At 55.7% G+C, this 9,940-nt stretch overlaps 4 non-coding genes and 1 pseudogene across 4 annotated transcripts; all 5 read right to left on the reverse strand.

Moving 5' to 3' along the window:
• Positions 1–5,472: 5,472 nt before the first annotated feature.
• LOC142926717 (5S ribosomal RNA) lies at positions 5,473–5,591 on the reverse strand. Its single transcript, XR_012943641.1, has one exon. It is a non-coding gene; the product is annotated as a 5S ribosomal RNA (ribosomal RNA).
• Positions 5,592–5,843: 252 nt separating this feature from the next.
• LOC142928579 (5S ribosomal RNA) lies at positions 5,844–5,962 on the reverse strand (annotated as a pseudogene).
• Positions 5,963–6,148: 186 nt separating this feature from the next.
• LOC142927395 (5S ribosomal RNA) lies at positions 6,149–6,267 on the reverse strand. Its single transcript, XR_012944320.1, has one exon. It is a non-coding gene; the product is annotated as a 5S ribosomal RNA (ribosomal RNA).
• Positions 6,268–6,520: 253 nt separating this feature from the next.
• Positions 6,521–6,639, reverse strand: LOC142926081 (5S ribosomal RNA). The gene has a single exon (XR_012943006.1). It is a non-coding gene; the product is annotated as a 5S ribosomal RNA (ribosomal RNA).
• Positions 6,640–7,071: 432 nt separating this feature from the next.
• LOC142927780 (5S ribosomal RNA) lies at positions 7,072–7,190 on the reverse strand. Its single transcript, XR_012944704.1, has one exon. It is a non-coding gene; the product is annotated as a 5S ribosomal RNA (ribosomal RNA).
• Between the last annotated feature and the right edge of the window lie 2,750 nt (positions 7,191–9,940).

Below are 9,940 nucleotides of genomic sequence, written 5' to 3' on the forward strand. Positions count from 1 at the left end.
ACTTTTAAACCTCTTCTCCACCAATTACCTTTCTCCCACTTCTCGCTCTTTCCCGATCCGCTCTCCGCACCAATCCGATCCGAGTGTCAACCACTCACTCATCGGATTGCGTTTCGTGCACGTCGTGCTCACACCCCGATCTCTCTTCCCCGCCCGAGCGTGCCGCGTGCGTGACGTGGTGATCCCTGACCTCCGACCCTTGATGCGTTAGGCATGCGTGATGTCGAGTGCGGAAGGTATGCGTGCTGTTTGTGTTGTGCGAGTGTGTGAGGATGGGTGACACATCCTCTATATCACCGCTTTCTCGGTTGAGACAGAGCCCTCCTCGGCTACTTCAGCTGCTGCAGTAGCAGCAGACAGCGCCTCACGCAACCGCGCGTCGCTCGCGACTCCCGAGCAGAGCGCGTGGCTGCGATTCTACGAGAATAAGAGCCCGGTCCACTCTCACGAGGAACTGGCGCGCAACATCAAAACACGTTTCGGGCAATTACCCTTCCCAAAGCACTCTATAATCAGATCGGCACAGCCGCAGAGAACGCAGGAGGGACGCGATATTGTGAGGGACGTGGGCCCCTGGCTCCCCCTCCGGGGGAGGGTTGATCTCGGGAGAGCTGCAGGTTCCGGACTCCTCGCTCATGTGAGAGCCACCGCTATCCAACTGCTCACTCGTGGGGAGATGGCTACTGCTCCCCAGCTCCTCTCCTCGCGCCGGAGCCCCTCGGGTCCGCAGGTTCTGTTTGGGGGGCATAGCTCGGGGCTGGCGCATGGCTGCCTGGAATCAATCTGTCGCTTCTCAGCCACTCAAACGCGACGTATCCGTTCACACAACCCCACGCACCACTCTCACGCGCTGAACCGGGGGTCAGAGGGCAATGACGTCCTTCGCACACGCGTTGCCACCGAGGGCGGGCAATGGAGATTGTTTAAAGGGCTGTAGGGATAATCCCACGTGTACCCAGGCGAGTCCACCGTCGCTCACCGCGGGCACAGGCTAAACAAAGACAGTATGAATTTTGCGTGTACGCCGCCTGTCTACCTGACGCACACGTTAAACACAAGGGCGGATGAGTAACCTCACGTGCCCCTGTACGAGTCCGCCGCCGCTCGCCACACACACACGCTAATCACGAGCTACGCGCAGGGGCGAGCGCAAACACGTGGGTAAATACACACTCGCGCACAAACACAGGGTACGACGCAGGAACCCCGGTCGGGCCCGCACACAATGGCCGCCTCAACAGAGTTACCCACGTGCAAATCCCCGTACCACGACGAGCGGACTCACACCACCATGTGCCCGTTCCACACTCGCAGAAACCACACAAGGTTTGTTGATCACTGACGATTTATTCCTGGCGTGTCTGTGGGCTACTATTACCCAAGTCAGTCCGGGTCAGCAGGGCAGGTTTAACCTATCTCTCGATGGTCTAAACCTGATCTACCTCGTCCCCTTGGAGTGAAACTCCCCACTCTCGCTTTCGTACTCACATTTCGCCTCCGATGCGTGGGCCGTCGCGGAGAGACGAGGCTGCACGAGGTTCTTGCGGGGAGCGGGGCCTGGCTTCGCTGATACTCGTCCCACGGACGACCCAGTGGCCGGCAAGCTGACTGCTCCGATCGCTCATTTGAGGAGAACGCGAACCCCCATCGTCGCTCTCCTCTCCCATTTTATCCCTCTCTACATCAAAGGTCTGCCCGGCTAACCCGCGATACCCCACCGCCATTGGTGCGCCCACCTCGGTGCCTTCACAGACGTCCGCTTCCCTCTCTACCCATCAACAGGGGCCGCCGTTGGGCCGTTGCCATTGGCCACGGCGTGCAAGCGTACTTTGCCGGCCAATCGGATGCTTCCCCTGGTGCTCGTGTGGACCTAACCGCGGTGACTGAGTAGCCTTGTCGTGAGCATGCAATTGCACGTCAATTCACGGCTCTGTGGTGTAATTCAACCTGGGGGAAGTCGGACAATTCCCTGGCCCCAGGAAACCGTGAGGGATGTCCCTACGAAGAAGGCCCCTGGGTGAAAACCTGGAGGCCAGGTGACTTCCCCACGAGGTCCTACGTGGGGGGTGTGTGTGTTGTGTGTGCTCATTTTGGGGATGGTGAGGGAGAAGCAGCTTCGGCCTGCACGCTCTCCCGTGGTGGCGTTGCAGGCATGGCTCCGACGGAGTGGCTTCGCTGCTATGGCACCACATAGCCCGCCGAGGTGCCAGTCTCCGTCCCGGGTTGACTGGAGCATCTCGCCTGGGTTGCCCCCACGAGGTAGCGCCGCGGGGTCCGCGGGACTCGCCCGGCCCTCGTGGCTGGCCTCGGGGGTGGTGGCTCCGTCTTTTGGGCTTTTAGCGGCGGTCTCTTCCTCCATTCCAATGGCTCCTCTCGTCCCTCGGCACCTGTGGGCTGGGGAACAAACTCAGAGGCAGCAGGGTTTAGGTGCCATCGTCCCCGCCCCCCCCGGCCTGGGCCGTGACCCCTCGGGGCCGAGCATGGAGGGTGTTGGGACCCCGGGATTTCGGGGTACCCAAACTGCGGGGTTCTCCCTTGCTGGGGCTGCCTTCCATGGTTTTAATTGGCGGACGTTGACCACCATCTCTCGGCCCCTGTCTCCGCCCTGAATCAGCACCGTCCAGGGGGAGATCTGCCGCCCCACGGTCCAGGGTCCGCGCCAGTAGGTGGTCAGTTTCCCCAGCTGTCCAGCCCCGACACGAGGGGTGTATAGCCACACGTTAGAGCCCGCCGAGTAGAAGGGGGGCTCCATAAGGGGCCGGGCGCCCTGCTCTTGGTGCCGATGCGCGGCCTCTCCTTGTGGGTAGGCCCGGCCCCGGGCCCCTCGCAGAGTCTCCATCAGGTGCTCCACGGGGCGGCTCCCCTCATCCCGTTGCAGTGGGGGAACGCCGAACAGCAGATCTGCAGGTAGACGAGACTCACGGCCACACATCATTAGGAACAGGGTCTGTCCCGTAGACGTGTGTACTGTGGTGGCGTAGGAGAACAGGGCATAGGGGAGGTGTTCGTCCCAGTCCTGCTGAGTTGCGGCCACCATGCATTTGAGCTTCCCAGCTAAGGTCTGGTTCATACGCTCCACCATACCGTTCACCTGGGGGTGGTACGCCGTGGTTCGGTCCTTCTGGATTCCGAACTCGCGGCACAGCACCTGAAACAGCTCTGCCTCGAACTCACTACCTTGCTCGGTAATGACCCATTCGGAGATCCCGTGCTTAAGTACGTAGTGCTCCACGAATGCCCAGGCCACCACAAGGGCCGTCTTATCGGGGATGGCCACCGCCACGGGATAGCGTGCGAAATACTCCACCGGTGGGATCGCGGAAATGGCCCCTGTAGGTCGATCCCAACCAGCTGGTTTGTCCGACTGACGCGGAACGGCCTCAGGGGTACCTGATATTGCGCCGCTTTCGGCCCACATTGCTGACACGCGCGGCAGCCCTGTACCCAGGCGGCCACGTCTTGCGCCAATTTGGGCCAGAGATATTGGCGACGCAGGGTCTCCCTAGTGCGCCGTTCCCCATCATGGCCCCCGAGCAGATGGTCGTGCACCAGCCATAGCAGCTGGGGTCGCACCTGGGCGGGAACACAGATGCACCCTCTTACCACCCCGTTCTGCACACACAACCGGGCATACAAACCACTCCAGGGTCCTGGTAGGGTGCTCTTCTTTTCCCGCAGGGCCGCTTCCACTGCCGCCAGATCCGGGTCCCGTTGCTGGGTCTGTCTCAACTGCTCGTCGTCCAGGCCCAGGAAGGCGCAGCTGACGTCCTCTTGGATCCGCCCGGTCAGGGTGGGGCAGTCCGTCGGCTCCTTCTGTAGGGGTCTCCGCGGCGCATACTGCACTCTCTCTCGTGAGAGGGGGGTCTCAGTGCGCTCCCGGGGGGGCGTTGCCTGTTGGCAGCGTCCCCCATGAAGCATGGGCAGGCCTCCTCCGCCCTCGTCTCGGCGCACACCATGGGCTGCCTCGACAAGGTGTCCACATTTTCGTGCATCCGCCCAGCCCGGTACTCGATCTGCAGGTTGTATTCCTGCAGCTGCGCCAGCCATCGGGTCATCTGCCCCCGCGGTTTCTTGAATGTGAGATGGAGCTGCAGAGCATAATGGTCACTCCGCACCCGACATTTTCTGCCATACAAATACGGCCAGAACTGTTTACATGTGAAGATCACGGCATACAGTTCCTGACGGGTCACGCAATAGTTCAGCTCGGCCCTGCTCAGGGTCCAGCTGGCGTATGCGATGGCCCGCTCCATCCCATCCTGCACCTGTGACAACACCGCGCCCAGCTCATAGCTGCAGGCGTCGGTGTCCAAAATCAAATCGGTGGAAAAATCCAGGAAAGCCAGGGTGGGGGTATGGGTGAGGTGGTCTTTGAGGGTGGTGAAGGCCGTCAGGCGGCCTCCGTCCACTGATAAGGGTTCTTAGGGGAAGTGAGTTGGGTGAGGGGGCGTGCAATCTCGCTGAATCCCTTTACAAATCGATGATAATAGGTGGCGAGCCCCAAGAATGACCTGATCTCCGTCAGGTTCCTTGGCCATGGCCATTCCACTATGGCGCGTACCTTCTCCGGATCGGTGCGCAACCCTGCCTCGCTGATTCGGTGTCCAAGGTACCCCACCTTGTGCTGCGCAACATAACACTTACGTGGCTTGAGTTTGAGATGGGCGGCTCGCAGTCGCTGGAACACCTCTCATAACCTGGACCAGTCCTCAGACAGAGATATACTGAACACTATCACGTCATCCAGGTAAATTAGGCACTGTTCCCACTGCAAGCCCCGCATCACCAGCTCCATCAACCACTGGAACGTCGCAGGCACATTAGTGAGTCCGAACGGGAGTATCCGAAACTCAAACAGTCCCATCGGTTTGGTAAATGCAGTCATTGGCCGATCCTCCTCCGCCATATCCACCTGCCAGTACCCGGATGCTAGATCGAGGGTGGAAAAATACCGCGCCACCGTGAGGCTGTCAAAGGTGTCATCGATGCGGGGGATGGGGAAGGCATCGCCGAGGGTGACTGCGTTCAACTTTCGGTAATCAACACAAAACCGGGTCGACCCATCCTTTTTCATCACCAGTACCACCGGGGCAGACCAGGGGCTAGCTGAGGGCTGGATTATGTTATCTCAGAGCATTTCCACGATGGCATCTTTAATCTGGGCCCGTTCAGGCGCGCCCACTCGGTATGTGGGGAGTTTAATTGGTTGGGCGGCACCGGTGCCAATTTGGTGCTTAAGAAGGTCAGTCCGGCCCACATCCGAATCGTGCTCACTGAACACGTCGGCGTCATCGCTCATGAAAACGTTTATTCTGAGCTCCTGGTTTAGCCCCGAATGAGTAGCATCAAACAGTATTTTACAATAAAATATTGATCCCAATGCAGTACACCATATCGACGTGAAATTGGCAGGTGCACTCACTGGATGAGTCGAAGTGTAAAAAGCGACCCATCCAGATACAACAATGCAAAAGCCTACAACACCTGGTATTCCCAGGCAGTCTCCCATCCAAGTACTAACCAGGCTCGACTCTGCTTAGCTTCCGAGATTAGACGAGATCGGGCGCATTCAGGGTGATATGGTCGTAGGCCATGCTTGGAAAGACCTGTCGCACATTCAGATGTATAAAACAATCAACATTCAACTATACTTCTGGAGGTCATCGCTCATAAAACCTTTATTCTGAGCTCCTGGTTGAGCCCCGAAAGAGTGGCATCAAACATTATTTTACGATAAAATATTGATCCCAATGCAGTACACCATATCGACGTGAAATTGGCACGTGCACTCACTGGATGAGTCGAAGTGTAAAAAGCGACCCATCCAGATCCAAAAATACAAAATCCTACAACACCTGGTGTTCCTAGGCAGTCTGCCATCCAAGTACTCACCATGCTCGACCCTGCTTAGCTTCCGAGATCAGACAAGATTGGGCGCATTCAGGGTGATATGGTCGTAGGCCATGCTTGCACACACCTGTCGCACATTCAGATGTATGAAACAATTAAAGTTCAACTATATTTCTGGAAATCATCGTTCATGAATACTTATATTCTGAGCTCCTGGTTGAGCCCCGAAAGAGTGGCATCAAACAGTCTGGATGAGTCGAAGTGTAAAAAGCGACCCATCCAGATATAACAATGCAAAAGCCTACAACACCAGGTATTCCCAGGCAGTCTCGCATCCAAGTACTAACCAGGCTCGACCCTGCTTAGCTTCCGAGATCAGACGAGTTCGGGCGCATTCAGGGTGATATGGACGTAGGCCGTGCTTGCAGAGACCTGTCGAACACTCATATGTATAAAACAATCAACATTCAACTATACTACTGGAGGTTATCGCTCATGAAAACGTTTATTCTGAGCTCCTGGTTTAGCCTCGAAAGAGTGGTATCAAACAGTATTTTACGAGAAAATATTGATCCCAATGCAGTACACCATATCGATGTGAAATTGGCAGGTGCACTCACTGGATGAGTGGAAGTGTAAAAAGCGACCCATCCAGATCCAAATATACAAAAGCCTACAACACCTGGTATTCCCAGGCAGTCTCCCATCCAAGTACTAACCAGACTCGACCGTGCTTAGCTTCCGAGATCAGACGAGATCGGGCGCATTCAGGGTGATATGGTCGTAGGCCATGCTTGGAAAGACCTGTCGCACATTCAGATGTATAAAACAATCAACATTCAACTTTACTTCTGGAGGTCATCGCTCAAAAAACCTTTATACTGGTAGGAACGAAGTTGTAAACTGAGTGTACCAGCCTGCAATAGATTAATGTGTCCGTACGTCCGTCCGTCCCCTTTCAATACTTTAACGAAGTGAAATCTCGTGCTGTTGGGTGTATAAAATCAGTAATAGACAGCGCAGAGACTTGTCCTACCAGCCCACCCTGCAGGGACCTGTTTCTGAGCTCCTGGTTGAGCCCCAAAAGAGTGGCATCAAACATTATTTTACAAGAAAATATTGATCCCAATGCAGTACACCATATCGACGTGAAATTGGCAGGTGCACTCACTGGATGAGTCGAAGTGTAAAAAGCGAGCCATCCAGATCCAAGTAAACAAAAGCATACAACACCTGCTATTCCCAGGCAGTCTCCCATCCAAGTACTAACCAGACTCGACCCTGCTTAGTTTCCGAGATCAGACGAGATCGGGCGCATTCAGGGTGATATGGTCGTAGGCCATGCTTGGAAAGACCTGTCGCACATTCAGATGTATAAAACAATCAACATTCAACTATACTTTTGGAGGTCATCGCTCATAAAACCTTTATTCTGTGCTCCTGGTTGATCCCCAAAAGAGTGGCATCAAACAGTCTGGATGACTTGATTCGAAGCTTTCGTGACTGCAAGAATTACTCTTTGTTTTTTTCGGTAAAGTCACGTATAAATAAAAAATAATAAAATAACAATAGCGTACGACGTTTCGGTTGCAACACAAGCAGTCATCATCAGGTACAGAAGAGCTAAATTTACGAGAGAGAGGAAACACATAACCCCAGATGTATATACAGACACCCAAGAAGGGGGCGTGGATGGAGTGGGGTGTGAGAGTGGATGGTGTCGCGGTGAGAGTGGATGGTGTCGGGGTGAGTATGGATGTTGGAGAGGTGAGAGTGGCTGGTGTAGGAGTGAGCGTGGATGGTGTAGGGGTGAGCGTGGCTGGTGTAGGGGTGAGCGTGGATATTGTAGGGGCGAGAGTGGATGTTGCAGGAGTGAGCGAAGATGGTGTAGGGGGTGAGCGTGTAGGTTGTAAAGGCGAGCGTGGAGGTTGTAAAGGTGAGCGTGGATGGTGTAGGAGTGAGCGTGGATGGTGTCGCGGTGAGAGTGGATGGTGTCGGGGTGAGTATGGATGTTGGAGAGGTGAGCATGGATGGTGTAGGAGTGAGCGTGGATGTTGCAGGAGTGAGCGTGGATGTTGTAGGGGTGAGCGTGGATGGTGTAGGGTTGAGAGTGGATGTTGTAAAGGTGAGCGTGGATGGTGTAGGGGTGAGAGTGGATGTTGTATGAGTGAGCATGGACAGTGTAGATGTGAGTGTGGATGGTATAGGGGAAAGCGTGGATGGCGTAGTGGTGAGCGTGGATGGTGTAGGGGTGAGCGTGGATGTTGTAGAGGTGAGCGTGGATGGTGTAAGGGTGAGCGTGGCTATTGTAGGGGTGAGCGTGGATGTTGTAGGGGTGAGTGTGGATGGTGTAGGGGTGAGCGTGGATGTTGCCGGAGTGAGCGTGGGTGTTGTAGGAGTAAACGTGGATGGTGTAGGAGTGAGCGTGGATGGTGTAGGGATGAGCGTGGATGGTGTAGGGATGAGCGTGGATGGTGTAGGGGTGAGCGTGGATGTTGTAGGGATGAGAATGGATGGGGTTGGGTGTGGCGTGGATGGTGTTGGGGTGAGAGTGGATGGTGTCGGGGTGAGAGTGGATGATGTCGGGGTGAGAGTGGATGGTGTCGGGGTGAGTATGGATGTTGGAGAAGTGATCGTGGATGGTGTAGGGGTGAGCGTGGATGTTGCAGGAGTGAGCTTGGATGTTGTAGGGGTGAGCGTGGATGGTGTAGGGGTGAGAGTGGAAGTTGTCAAGGTGAGCGTGGATGGTGTAGGGGTGAGAGTGGATGTTGTGGGGTGAGGGTGGATGGTGTAGGGGTGAGCGTGGATGTTGTAGAAGTGAGAGTAGATGGTGTAGGAGTGAGGTTGGATGTTGTAGCGGTGAGCGTGGATGGTGTTGGGGTGATGGTGGATGTGGTAGGGGTGAGCGTGGATGTTGTAGGGGTGAGAGTTGATGGGGTTGGGGTGGGCGTGGATGGTGTTGGGGTGAGAATGGATGGTGTCGGGGTGAGAATGGATGTTGGAGAGGTGAGCGTGGATGTTGCAGGAGTGAGCGTGGATGTTGTAGGGGTGAGAGTGGATGGTGTAGGGGTGAGAGTGGATGTTGTAAAGGTGAGCGTGGATGGTGTAGGGGTGAGAGTGGATGTTGTATGAGTGAGCATGGACGGTGTAGATGTGTGGATGGTATAGAGGAAAGCGTGGATGGTGTAGAGGTGAGCGTGAATGGTGTAGGGGTGAGCGTGGCTATTGTAGGGGTGAGCGTGGATGGTGTTGGGGTGAGCGTGGAAGTTGCAGGAGTGAGCGTGGATTTTGTATGAGAGAGCGTGGATGTTGAAGGGGTGAGGTAGGATGGTGTAGGGGTGAGCGTGGATGTTGCAGGAGTGAGCGTGGGTGTTGTAGGAGAAAACGTGGATGGTGTAGGGGTGAGCGTGGATGGTGTAGGGGTGAGCATGGACGTTGTAAAAGTGAGCATGGATGATGTAGGAGTGAGTGTAGATGGTGTAGGGGGTGAGCGTGGAGGTTGTAAAGGTGAGCATGGATGGTGTAGGAGTGAGCGTGGATGTTGTAGGGGTGAGAGTGAATGGGGTTGGGGTGGGCGTGGATGGTGTTAGGGTGAGTGTGGATGTTGGCGAGGTGAGCGTTGATGTTGCAGGGGTGAGCGTGAATGTTGCAGGAGTGAGCGTGAATGTTGTAGGGGTGAGCGTGGATGGTGTAGGGGTGAGAGTGGATGTTGTAAAGGTGAGCGTGGATGGTGTAGTGGTGAGAGTGGATGTTGTATGAGTGAGCATGCACGGTGTAGAGGTGAGTGTGCATGGTATAGGGGAAAGCATGGATGGTGTAGTGGTGAGCGTGGATGGTGTAGGGGTGAGAGTGGATGTGGTGGGGGTGAGCGTGGATGTGGTAGGGGTGAGCGTGGATGGTGTAGGGGTGAGCGTGGATGGTGTAGGAGTGAGCGTGGATGGTGTAGGGGTGAGCGTGGATGGTGTAGGGATGAGCGTGGATGGTGTAGGGATGAGCGTGGATGGTGTAGGGGTGAGCGTGGATGTTGTAGGGATGAGAATGGATGGGGTTGGGTGTGGCGTGGATGGTGTTGGGGTGAGAGTGGATGGTG

Source organism: Petromyzon marinus, chromosome 23 (assembly GCF_048934315.1).
Source record: "Petromyzon marinus isolate PM22_M1 ecotype Great Lakes invasive population chromosome 23, UKy_Petmar_22M1.pri1.0, whole genome shotgun sequence".
NCBI classification, from domain to species: Eukaryota; Metazoa; Chordata; class Hyperoartia; order Petromyzontiformes; family Petromyzontidae; genus Petromyzon; species Petromyzon marinus.